Here is a 12,205-nt window from a genome sequence, read left to right on the forward strand (position 1 = left end):
ACGCCTGGCTACTTATTCTTTTAAAACTATTTTTATTTATTTATTAGAGAGATAGAGGAAGAGAGAGAAAGCGAGAGAGAGAAGGAATAAGTATGGGTGTGCCAGGACCTCTTTCCATGGCAAATGAATTCCAGATGCATGTGCCATTCTGTGGATCTGGCTTCACATGAGTACTGGGGATTCGAACCTGGCCCAGCAGGCTTTTCAAGCAGTCATCTTTAACTGCTGAACCATCTCCTTAGCTCTGTTTTCTCATTCTAAAATCTGGGGTGTTGTGAGGAGAAATAGTAATTTTGAAAAGAATTTAGAAGAGTCTTGTAGTCTCCTTAGCTATATTCATAATGCCAGGGACACATGGTTTCTAAGTCTGGAAACACTCTTCTAGCTCCATGGTACAGGGAGGGAAATGCTGTGCCATTTTTGTTAACAGACATAGAGAATTCCAGATAGCAGCTCCCAATGAGCATTTAACATCTGTCAGTTACTATCCAAGAAAGGTGACTAAAAATTCCACAAGGTAGGGACTGGTAGTACCCAGATGAGAAGATGGTGACCTAGGTTTCATGCCCAAAGAATTACTGGATAGAGGGCTGGAGAGATGACTTAGCCGTTAAGGTGCTTTCCTGTGAAGCCTTAAAGACCCAGGTTCGAGTCCCCAGGACCCATGTAAGCCAGAGGTACAAGGTGATACACGTATCTGGAGTTCCTTTGCAGTGGCTGGAGGCCTTGGCATGCCCATTCTCTCTCTCTCTGCCTGACTGCTACTCTTTCTTTTTCCCTCTATCAAATAAATAAATAAAACTATTTTAAAATATTTTATTTATTTACTTATTTGAGAGAGAGAAAGACAAAGGGAAAGAGAGAGAGAGAGAGAGAGAGAGAGAGAGAGAGAGAGAGAGGGCAAGTCAGAGCCTTCAGCCACAACAAACAAACTCCAGACGCATGGGCCATCTTGTGCATCTGGCTTACATGGGTCCTGGGGAATTGAACCTAGGTCCTTTGACTTTGCAGGCAAAAGCCTGAACCGCTAAGGCATCTCTGCAGCCCATAAAACTATCTTTTTTAAAGAATTGCTAGAAAGATACAAAGGGAAGATTTGCAGATCAACTTAGCTAGATAGAAGGACTGAGTCCCTAGTGGACAGTGTGAGACAGTTCTTCTCTCAAACCTGATTTGCACATGATTGAAAATGAACGGTGATGTATTATGCCACTGTAACATGTGCCTATTTATTAAAGCAGTGAGACTGTCCTGACTGGGCTGGCACAGGGGAGATGGGGAGAGAGATACTTGGGTATCAAGTTAAGGATGGCTTACAAAAATAAGATGGCTCCTACAACAGGCACAACAGTTTTGGCATACAAGTAAATTATTCCCTACTCACTTATCTTCTGAATGAGATAGCTTTCAGCCTACTAGGAATGACCTGGGTATATTGACCTGGAATCTTTGTCTCCAGTCAAAAAAGATTGTTCACAATAAGAATAAGTGGGGGGGGGGGGCTGTTCACGAGCATCAATGCCTCTTGTAAAGTTGGCTCTGGAGTAAAATCCAGTGGTTTCCAGGTTGTTTGTCTCTCTTGTTTGGTCGAGTGTTGTATTTTAGTAAGGATTTTTATTATTGTTATTATTATTATTATTGTAACCATGTGGCTGTCTCAGAGCCCTGGTGGCTGGTAAACGTAGGTCCTTGGTTCCCTATAGAGTTAGCATGCAAACTTCACTACGGCAGGACCTTGCCTGGCTTGGTCCCCATAGCATAACCAATGTCTACTCCGCAGCCTGGCACACAGCAGATGGTTGAAACTCAATTGTGCTGAATGTGCTGGACATGGTAGCACATACCTTGAATGCCAGCACTTGGGAGGCAGAGGTAGGAGGATCGCTGTGAGTTCAAGACAAGCCTGAGACTACATAGTGAATTCCGGGTTTGTCTGGGCTAGAGCGAGACCCTATCTCAAAAAAAAAAAAAAATAAATAAATAAATTACTGAATCTGTCAAATACTGAATGCTAAGAAAATAAAAGCTCAAGTAGTAAAATGAGAGTCCACAAAGACAAGTCGCCAGGGTTCACGGTTCCAGTGGTAGTTATCCCAAACGTGTAACATAGTCGAATCAATGCAATAGCCAGTTAATGAATGTCTGTGGATTGATCCCGCTGTACCTGATCCATAGAGAGACCTGGGAAGTACGTAGGAAAAGCTCACTTTGGTGGGATGCTCGTTTTCATTTTACCTCCAAGGACGTTGTAAATATGATCATCACAAAAGTGAGCATGGTTTTCATCATAGAAACTGGATGAGTCTGTGGCCATCCTCCCCCACCCCTGAACACACAGGCAGGCTCATGACACTGTCCTCAACATTTACTCCTAGCAGATGGGTTTAAAAGTGATGGCTTAGCGGTTAAGCGCTTGCCTGTGAAGCCTAAGGACCCCGGTTCGAGGCTCGGTTCCCCAGGTCCCACATTAGCCAGATGCACAAGGGGGCGCACGCGTCTGGAGTTCGTTTGCAGAGGCTGGAAGCCCTGGTGCGCCCATTCTTTCCCTCTCCCTCTATCTGTCTTTCTCTCTGTGTCTGTTGCTCTCAAATAAATAAATAAAAAATGAACAACAACAAAAAAAGTGATGGCAATGAAGACAAGCAAGAAGCTCAAAGGCAGTGTGCAGCGATGAGTTTTCCTGAGGCTGCTGGGATAGGCTTCAGACACCAGGATCAATCTCCCCATTAAGACAGGCCAGAGATTTCTTGCCTGCAAATCATGTATAGAACTCCACTGTGATCTGAATGCATTCTGTTTTAAATATGCTATTTTTTAAAAATTATTTATTTGTTTATTTGAGAGCGACAGACACAGAGAAAAAGACAGATAGAGGGAGAGAGAGAGAATGGGCGCGCCAGGGCTTCCAGCCTCTGCAAACGAACTCCAGACACGTGCGCCCCCTTGTGCATCTGGCCAACGTGGGACCTGGGGAACCGAGCCTCGAACCGGGGTCCTTAGGCTTCACAGGCAAGCGCTTAACCGCTAAGCCATCTCTCCAGCCCTGCATTCTGTTTTAGATTAGCAGAAGATAAATTGTAAAAAGGATGTTGTGTCTTTAATTAAAGGTATTTATAGATATGTATTGAGGGGGAAAAAAACTAAATTTAAACACAGAAATAAAAAGCACAGGCTGTTTTTAGTCTGCACAATGTGGCTCCAGTGAATTTAAATATTTATCACATAATTTTTATATCAAAGTCTTAATGAGCACTACAATTTATAGCATAGCTTCTGGAAACAATAAAAAAATGCTAAATATTGGAATGCTATTTCTAGTTGAATTTCCATCACGAGGCACCATTTAAATAAAAGTTGATTTCATAAAAACATAATGACGCATTCCTTTCTGAACTGGAAGTTTCAAACACCTACCATCAAGAAGGAAAGCGCATAGTGTGTGGAGTCTGAGATGTCAGGCTTTCCCCCAGTTTCTCTCAAGTTGCCACAGGGACCCAAAGCCTCCAAATCAGGTGGTCTTTTCTAATCCACGGAGTAAGTAATGTTAAGAACATCCTCTTTCATAACACCTCCAAGAACATATGAAGAAACACTGCTATGCTTCTATTCCAAATGTGAGGGATTTAGATTGAGTTTAAACAACAGTTTGTACCAAATGCCTTAGCTCCACTCACCAGGATGGTGGTGCCGATGTCATAGAAAGGGTGGTTTGGGGCCTTTTAACCACAGGCCTGTGTTTAAACAGCCAACTGACTAGATAGAGAACAAATGCAGCAATAACTTCTCAAGCAGAGTGACGTGAGAAAGACAGCATTTCTGACATGTCACACTAAATAGTGATAGTAACGCCCCTGCCATAGATCTTAAATCCTTCATCCTTCAATAAGGCTCTGCACTCAGACTTCTTGGGAAATGTCTTAATTTTCCATGTCATGTTGAATGTGTACCACACTGAAAACCTCAGGCTGATAAAGCTTAAGTAACTGGCAATGGTATCACCATTTGCCCATTTACGCAACACGTGGGGTTGGCGTTAAGTGGAAAGCCTCGTAAGAGCTTCACTCTCACTTTAAAGCAGGAGAAGCGCCTCCAAGGCTATTTCTCCAGCCCGGTTGTCACACAACACGCAGCGTTCTTATCGAGGTGCTCCTTGCTTATCTTTGCCCAGTGCATAAAGGTCCCTTTGTAAGTAGCCATCGGCCCGTGGTTGGAACTTGCATTCATACTCTTAAGTTTTCTTCTTAACCCCCATCTAGCCAGGGGCTCATTTCTCAGTGCAGGTAACGAAAGACTGACGACTTACGGATGCAAAGGAAGGTTACAGATTAGCCGTTGTGTGAACATGTCGTCCCCTTCCATAAAGGATTTAGAAACTACTGTGAAATTCAAACATTCAGAGAATAAAATCAGATACAGTAGAATGGAGTGTGGAAAAGAGGGTGCCATGATCTTTAGGCACCACAAATTCATGTATTATTCAATTCAAGGGCAGACAGAACTCAAGAGAACCCTGTGAATGTGGGTGGTAAAAATATTGCCTCCTTATTTTTATGGCCTTTAAATGAAATTTAGTATGTTCTGTAATTTAAATGTAGGTCGCAAACTATGGTACCTGTGATATTGTTGCCCAGAGAAATCACAGATTTTTTAAAATATCATATTACAGTTTTTATGTCAATGCAATTGCAAATTATCATTTGTGTATATCACCACCTTCATATTATGGTAGTTATCACACATGCTGTTAGTTTATGTGACTTAATATTGTATTCTTGACAAAGAACACATTTGATTAGTGTTTTTAATACAAGTGGTTTCCTTTGTAGCCCAGCATGATTGGCTTCGTGGGTTAAACCCTCATACTAAAAAGAGCCTGTAGGCTTCACCAAGCTGCCAAAAAGGCTCCTGGCACTGCACAGGTTAAGATTCCCTGAAACTGTACACAAAGCCTTTAATAATGCAACAGCCAGGTTTCTAGAGTAAATCACTCTTTGCCAGCATCTTTTGAAGCTGAAACAAACTTGACCTTGAAATGGACATGAGCTCATTGCCGTAAGCAGATGATTGTGATGAGAGTCAATCTTTGCCAGGAGCAAAGACCTGTAGATTTGAGAATCGCTCTGCTTTCACGACAGAAGTTGTTTTCTCTAACTTTACCAATGACATTTTGTCACGAGCACTTAATTTGTTCTGCTAGATTTTATACTGTGGAAATTCAGTCTGCTTCCCAAGGGTGTTGAAGACAATGACCTTGTGACTTTAGTTCCAATCACAAGGAGAGCACCCAGGAAAGCGATCATGAGACCACAGTTGGAGCGTAAGAAGTAAAGCATCAAAGCGTACACCATCCAAGATGGTGCTTTTAAGTGACGGAGCTAACTGGTTCCCCCCCCCCCACACACACACACCAACCACGCTCAATGAAAATGCCACTTTGTCACTTGACTTATTGCTAGTGGTGTTAAAAATGTGGCCTCTGGGTTATGGTCATCGTGAGATCAATCAGATGCTGAGATGATGTCTCAGAAGATATGCAGTGAAGGCAAACACTTTCAACCCTTGGGAAATCCTCCCTGAAGGTTCTGACCAGAAACAGATATATCAAATACCAGTAAGTTCAATGGATGTCTACTCACTGAGAGCTGTGGGGATAGAGCCACAATAATTCACTTGTCACTGTAGCCTAGTACTAGTGAAAATGCTCACCGAGAACAGTAACATGTATGAGAACTGCTAGAATTCTGAACCTGATAAAGAACACAAAAAAATAAAAATCAATATATTCTTGCACCAAACTAAGAGCTCACATATTGTCAATATGCAACCCTTGGACAGAGTGAGACCTTTCTTTTTTCTTTTTTTTTTTTCCTGCTCCTTCAAATAGTAGCTATATTATGTGGTTCTCTAAAGTAGATCTTTTTTTTTTTTCATTAAATCTGTAAGACATAAAAATCTGCATACAAACCTAGGTTTCCATTAACTTCTTTACTAGAGGTTTTCTGTGAATTTCAAGATGCAAAACAATCCTGTTTGTGCACCACGAAAGAAAACCCAGAATTACTAAACTTGGGAAGGAAATGAACCACAGCAATGCAAATAAAACAACATGTAGTGCATTGTGCTGGAGGAATAAAGAGATTAAAATCTTTACACAGTTATCAAATTACTCATTCAAGATCCAGAGCAAATCTTCCGTGACTATTTTATATTGGTGTTTGAGTTAAAGTAGACTTTGTATTAATATGCATTTAGTTTCAGGGCTATTGTTTTGCTTTTCTCTAGGTAATCATTTCTACTAAAACCAAACAGCTTACATTTAGTAAAAGGCCATCCAGTGTCATTCTCTTCATAGCTAAATTTTCACGGGAAGACTCAGAAAACAGGCACTTTGCTCTGACAACCAAAATGCAGTTGCATGCATACACGTAAAGGTTCCACCCCCAACTTCCTTGGCATATTTCAGATTATTTTTCTCTAAACAGGAAACTGTTGACAGTTTTCTCTGGTGATTTCAGAGCACGAAAGGCCTAATTAACAGTAAAAATCTGAACTTTCAAAGTATAGAGTTCTTTCTCCCTGTTCCCATCGCTGCTACTTATACACGCTGCAAACAAGATAGAAACCACATTCCAAACTCTTCCAGGCGAATTCAGAATTGGGTCACAATTAGAGCAAGGAAAAGTTAGCTCCATGCTGCAAGGCAAGGCAAGGCTGGAGTTTTTACCCCCCCCCTCCCCGAACAATACTGAAGGATTCCTGGAATTCACCGGGACCTATTTGGCTCACGCTGCAACAACAGCGACAAAAATCTCTATCTCGAAGTAATATTACGTTAGCAAAGGTTGAGCAAGAAGAGGCGATTATCTTTTAACCTGCTTCACAGAGCATTGATCCAAATTTAACCGAATTCCAAAGACTGCATGAAATCCGTGCCTGGAAGACTGCTTCACATTCTTGGCTGGACACAATCAGTAATTGCTCCTGAAGTCCAAGTTGGAGGAGGTAAGAGAGGAGGGAGAAACCACAGTGAGCTAAGAAAACACCTAGCTGGTGTATAGAAAGCCTGGGTCATTACCTCACGCGGAAGAAGTGCGGGGATTAGCAGCCCATGCCCCACCTCCCGGGGAAGGAACACCAGCGGTACCAGCAGCAGCAGCAGCAGCCACCAAATTCTCACAAGCCTGTGACTGTGCGGACTCCGCCAGAGACTCTGCCTCTAGCTGACGTCAAAGTCCCTGTCACATGGCCAGATGAAAGCCAAGAGAGCATTGGTTGTCGTAGCAACCACAGACCGGCTCTGAAATTATTTCAATAGGTCATCTGTCACTGTGTGGGGTGTGTGTGTGTGTGTGTCTGCTGTGTGTGTGTGTGTGTGTGTGTGTGTGTGTGTGTGTGTGTGTGTGTGTGTACACAGAGTGTACAACCATCATGAGCTGCTCCTGACAACCTCAATCCCCAAAGTTGTGACTCAGAAGTGCCTACAACTTTCCTCTTTAAGGCTTAAGTGTCCTCTTTTTGGTTACAGGAAAATACATGCTGCCCGTTGGTCTTGCTCTCGCCAACATAGAGATAACTTTCTGCCTCTCTCTTCTCAAAGAGAAAAACAAACTGAAAAAAAAAAAATAGAGGTAGTTTTCTTTGTCACTTAAATTTATGTGTAAATAAATGAAAAGAAACAGGAGTGTTGGAAGAAGAGAGAAAAGGGATTTAGGGAAAAAAAGAAATACCAAGACTCCACATCAGTATATCCAGACCACGCTAATGACAGACAAGAAGTAGTCGAATAATCCTGACGCCAAGTAGGATGTGAAATCAATTCAAGACGTATGCATTGTAAAATGTCTTTAAAATAAAAAAAAAAGACAACCAGAAAACTACCAGAACAGCAGTATTGTCAAAACAATCCTGTCAGTAATCAGAAAAAGGGACCAGCCACCACACAGGTAGCAAGTCCTTCATCCAGAGGTCTCCAATCTGCATCCTGTGCTGGGGTTCAGTGATAAATCGATGGGTCGGCACCCCACGCATGCCCAAGCTCAAAGGAAGCCTAAAGCTGTAGACCAAGAGGTTGCCCTCACCTGCTTTTTTTTTGGGGGGGGGGGGGTTTCAATGTAGGGTCTCACTCTGGTTCAGGCTGACCTGGAATTAACTCTGTCATCTCAGAGTGGCCTTGAACTCACGGTGATCCTCCTACCTCTGCCTCCTGAGTGCTGGGATTAAAGGCGTGCGCCACCACGCCCGGCTTCTCACCTGCTTTTTAACACGGGCTTCGTTCATTCAGAACCAGCCTAGCTTACTTTTAGCTCTGTACACATGCTTATGACCTACTTACTTCCTATTCTTAATTAATGGGAAGCCAATTAAGCAAAACTAAATGAAGCCCACAGGAAGGTACTCTGCAGAAAGATGTTTAGAAAATGGACAAGGGGTTGGGGATTTAGCTCAGTGGATGAGCACTTGCCTAGCAAGGGCAAGGTCCCGGGTTCGGTCCTCAGCAGCGAAAATAAAAAAAAAGACAAAATCACAAAAAGACCAAAAACAACAACAACAAAAAAAAAAAAACAAAAAAAAAAAAAACTAAGGGAACTAGAAAATGGACAAGGGAGCAAAAAGACAGGGAGAAGAACTGGTTATACAAGGCCCCTTACAGGCCAGGGTGACTGAGACTTACGTTCCAGTAACACTGAGCTGCTGCAAAATAAAATGGAGGCTAGACCAGCTGGGCAGGTTATATTTATGTCCCAGAATGAAACTTCCTCAGTAGAGTCAGAAATAGCTATTTTTTCATGATAAGACTAATGTCCATGCTCCTTGGCTGTAAAAGTTCCCTCTTCCTTTTTGTTTATTTCTTCAAAGTAGGGTCTTGCCTTAGCCCAGGATGACCTGGAATTCACTATGTAGTCTCAGGCTAGCCTCAAACTTATGGCGATCCTCCTACCTCAACCTCTTGCGTGCTAGGATAATAGATGTGGGCCACCATGCCCGGGTTTTTTAAAAAAATATTTTTATTTATTTATTTGACAGAGAAAGAAGGAGAGAGAGTGGGAGAAAGAAGAATGGGCATGCCAGGGCCTCCAGCCACTACAAAACGAACTCCAGATGCGTGTGCCCCCTTGTGCATCTGGCTAACGTGGGTCCTAGGGAATCGAACCTGTGTCCTTTGGCTTTACAGTTGAATGTCTTAACCACTAAGCCATACCTCCAGCCCCCTGGGTTTTTAAAATTTTTCTTTGCTAGCCCTAAGAACACAGATAGATTTTATTGCACCTCATTTTATTGATGCAATTGGCTATAGCCTTGTAAACATAAAGCCAAACTATGAAGAATGTTCCTCCTTTAGTTTCTGATTCATCACAGTTGGGAACGTGCTTGTTTGAATGAGAACCATTGAATTCAGTGTCTATCGAAATTGATCGGGATTCTTTATAAGGGGCAGATGGAAGCAACAAGATGGACAATTCTCAAATTTGCAATTTGTTCCATTTATAGTTCTGGTTTTCTTTTCTTTTCCCCTTCCTCCCTTCCTTCCTTCCTTCCTTCCTTCCTTCCTTCCTTCCTTCCTTCCTTCCTTCCTTCCTTCCTTCCTTCCTTCCTTCCTTCCTTCCTTCCTTTCTTTTTTATCAATCTCAATGATGTTCATACATCCCCATAGTTCAAGATCTTTTAACTGAGCCATAATACCAAAATATACAATGCTTTCAGTCTTACTTTAAAAGTCCCCATAGTTTTTATCAATCTCAATGATGTTCATACATCCCCATAGTCCTTCCTTCCTTTTTTAACAAATCCACATTGCAGTACTGGTGGCAAAGCGTAGACTCCCAGGCCTTGGAGCTGCCTATGCTGCCTGACTGAACGTCTCTCTGGCTCCGGCACCAACGTTGCCTAGCGGCTTGGGCCTCCCTGTGCAGTTTTAGTACCGCACACCCACGCTGCAGTGTCAGCCTCGGCCAGCAGGCGATGTCCCGCGGAGCCAGGAGGTCTCACTTCCCAAGCCTTCTACAATTCAGTACTCGAGGTGGATTCATTTGAAAACTGGCCAAAAGTAGCTCATTTTCAGCCTGAATGTTCTAATACTTTAATTATATTAGGCTTAAGTTGCTAATAGGCTAAGCGAATCAATGGACTGACTTCAAAGCGAAAAATGGATGGATATAGCTAGGTTTTCTTTTTTGTCATGTGTGTGTGTTGGGGGGGGTTGTGCACACTCACAGGGGTGCACACGTGCCATGCATACATGTAGAGGTCAGAACACAACCTCAGGAGGTCGATCCATGCCTGCAACCTTGATTGAGAAAGTATCTCTGTTGTTACTTGTCATTACAAATGCCAGACTGCTGGCTGGTGAATTTTGGGGTTTTACATTAGGATTACAGATGTGTCCAGCTTGACATGGATTCTGGGGAGCTGATCTCTGGTTGTCATGCTTTGTACGGCAAGCGCTGTTAACCACTGAGCCATCTTCCCAGCACTATAGCCACACAAACATGTTTTTGTGGGTTTTTTTTTTTTTTTTTTTTTTTTTTTTTGGTCTTTCAAGGTAGGGTCTCACGCTGGTCCAAGCTGACTTGGAATTCATTACGTAGTCTTAGGGTGGCCTCGAACTCACGGTGATCCTCCTACCTCTGCCTCCCGAGTGCTGGGATTTAAAGGCGTGTGCCACCACGCCCGGCGGTTTTTTATTTTATTTATTTTTTTATAGCATGCTTCTGATCTGCTGTCACTTATTCCCCTTTGCAAAACCACCTGGAAATTTTGCTTACAAATAGGGAAGTGGCCCATTCCCTTGTAGCGTTCAAACTGTAAGGCTGGTCTCCTTGGAAATCAGGCGTCTACCAGCTTGGCAAATTAATCCATATATCATCGAATGTATCATACAAAGTGTGTACAGGTTCCTGCTCCAATGACAGTCACCACACAAAAGAGAATGTGTGTCATATTTTCTAAATGCCAGGTCATTTTTGTCAAGTGACAATGATTCACCAAAATTTAAAATACCCATTCAAAAACAGTTCTTCACCATAGTTTTCACTTGTTGTAAGGATGCCAGATCTGCCTAGGATTAGTTTGACCACCCTACCAGAAATAACTGGTCCGTGCCATGCAACAAGCAGTGTGACTTGGGTTTGCCCACTTCAACTTACAGGTGGTTTGGGCCATAAGTAGGCAATTCTAGGCAGCTGCCTTTTCCATCGTTCGAAGTCCAATGCTTCTCTCTCCTCCCCATTGACGTTGGTGGGAAGGCCCTGTGGGTATTCTTTGGAGCTCTTTGGTTCAAATCTCTTTTCTGGTGGGACCATAGCAACTTACAAAAGTGCTGTAAGGGCTGGAGAGATGGCTTAGCAGTTAAGCCACTTGCCTGAAAAAAATCAAAGGACCCAAGTTCAACTCCCCAGGTCCCACATAGGCCAAATCACAGGGTACTATGCATCTGGAGTTTGTTTGCAGTGGTGCGCCCATTCTATCTCTCTCTGTCTCCCTCTCTCTCTGCTTCTTCTTTTTTTTTTTTAATCTCTCAAATAAATAAATAAAAATGAAATGAAGTTTTGTTTTGTTTTTAAAGTGCTCTGATACTCGGGAGGAAGAGATAGAATCATCATGAGTTTGAGGTCAGCCTGAGACTACATAATGTCAGCCTGTGCTAGAGTGAGACCCTACCTCAGACAAACCAAAAAGAACAAAAACTAAAAAGTGCTCCAAGCAACAGCACCTGCTCCCTGAGGTTGTGGTGAGCATTGTAAAATGAGTGTATTCTAAAATTCTGATATCCTGCCACAGTGTACATGGGTGTGTGTGTGTGTGTGTGTGTGTGTGTGTGTGTGTGTGCCAAGTCTGAAAACCTTCAGGAAAGGATGGGAACTTATTTATGTCTACAACCCTGTAGATATCACAGAGCCCAGGCAGCAAGTGCTCAATCAGTGCTGAATGACTCAACAACTGGGAAATGAATTCTGAACATTAGAGAGACATGATTCCTTTTGCTTCCCACCAACAGAGAAGACAGTCACTCACCCACACCGTCAGCAATCCACTTCCCTCAAAAGGGCAGCAAATAAGAGAGAGACCACAACAATGCTAAATTATTACAGAATAATTTCACCGTGGATGGTTCTAAGTAAATAAAATATATCCTTACTAATTCGTGAATGTTTATGATAAGCTATATTCTGGTGCATTTTATGGTTATTGCTGTTGGTCCTAGATA

The 12,205-nt window shown here is 42.6% G+C and overlaps 1 protein-coding gene across 6 annotated transcripts in view; it reads right to left on the minus strand.

The window, feature by feature from the left end:
- The window catches only part of Ncald (neurocalcin delta), a 538,037-nt gene that overhangs the window by 102,960 nt on the left and 422,872 nt on the right, over positions 1-12,205 (minus strand). The window contains exon 1 of one of the 6 annotated variants that reach the window (XM_004663037.2): positions 7,076-7,207. The exons of the other annotated variants lie outside the window; for them this stretch is intronic. The gene's annotated coding sequence lies outside the window, so the exon portion shown is untranslated. Of the gene's footprint in view, positions 1-7,075; positions 7,208-12,205 lie in introns of those variants that run through there. 6 annotated transcript variants of the gene reach the window in all.

This window comes from Jaculus jaculus, chromosome 2 (assembly GCF_020740685.1).
Source record: "Jaculus jaculus isolate mJacJac1 chromosome 2, mJacJac1.mat.Y.cur, whole genome shotgun sequence".
Classification (NCBI taxonomy): Eukaryota; Metazoa; Chordata; class Mammalia; order Rodentia; family Dipodidae; genus Jaculus; species Jaculus jaculus.